Genomic DNA, 1215 nt, shown 5'->3' with positions numbered 1-1215 from the left:
CTTAACCTTGCCTTTTATACAAAACATTACACAGAAATTTCAAAGTAAATAAGTTCAGAGTTAAATAATATAATTTAAATAAGAAAGACAACATTTAAAAAGTTTTTAACAGCTACAGTATGGCCCATAAGATATAGAGATTGATTAGGATCTAGATCTGTGGACACAGGTATGGAGAGAGAGGCATTGTTTGGAAGGGGAATCCCCTTCCATAAAATCAACTGGTAGCTGCTTTACAAGACATTTCCCTTCTTTGCCTTTTTTTTAATAAGACCTGGCTGGCTTTCTCTAAAAAAAGAAATCTGACTAAAGTGGCCTGTTGTTGGTGTTTCCTTAACTGTTTCCTAAAAGGATTTACTAAATTATCATCAACAATATTGATAACATGGTTAACCAGCTCCTTATCATGATGATTCTTTTCAAAAAATTTTCTTAGGATCCATGTTTTTTATGTAAAAACAGTACAAAAAGCCACAAAAACTAGGAAAGTTATTACAAAATGCTTGGAACACAGCCGCAAAAGGTTTAAAGAATGCATAACACCAACTAACACCAAGTGACCATTTTTGTATACAAAAATCACGTGCATCGGGTCAGATTCTGATGTTTTATTCAAGCTCCAATGCAAAATTGTCTCGACGTTTTGTATCGAAATCCAATTATGTCTAGTACTGATGCAGTCGAGTCCTGGGTTTTACGGTGTAATCATAAGTGTTCTGGTTTTGTTTCTCTAGAGAACCCTGCCTAACACACCTACCTCCCAATCCCCCCTCGACATTCCTGATAAGCCATTGCATCAGTTATCGTCTCTATGAACCCACCCCTGTGCTTTACACACTGTGAAACCCAACAGAAATGATAAGAAACAAAAAACACAACAAAATGGCAAGAAGAAAATAATAATAGTACAAAGAAAAAATACAAATAAATAAAGAAAAGACCACCATCAATATTTAAAAGTCCAGAAAAGAAATTTCTTTCCTGGAATCAGTAAGAAATATTTCAGCCTAGAGCAAATTTAGGTTGGGCTAAGAGAGTAGTCAACTGACCAAGTATCATATGATAGCATGGTTCAATCATATTTACAGTATTGCAATCATACTTACAGTAATCTCTGTCAGTTACTAAAGCTGTTCAGGTCCCTTGCCTGTGGCTAGAGGGGATCTATCAGAGGATTCATCTGACTAGACTGTCTGCTGATGGATTTGGGGCTCC

This window comes from Echinops telfairi, unplaced genomic scaffold (assembly GCF_000313985.2).
Source record: "Echinops telfairi isolate 266 unplaced genomic scaffold, ASM31398v2 ScPeMD7_7468;HRSCAF=8506_0, whole genome shotgun sequence".
Taxonomy (NCBI): domain Eukaryota; kingdom Metazoa; phylum Chordata; class Mammalia; order Afrosoricida; family Tenrecidae; genus Echinops; species Echinops telfairi.
Note: the sequence above shows the minus strand (reverse complement) of the source record.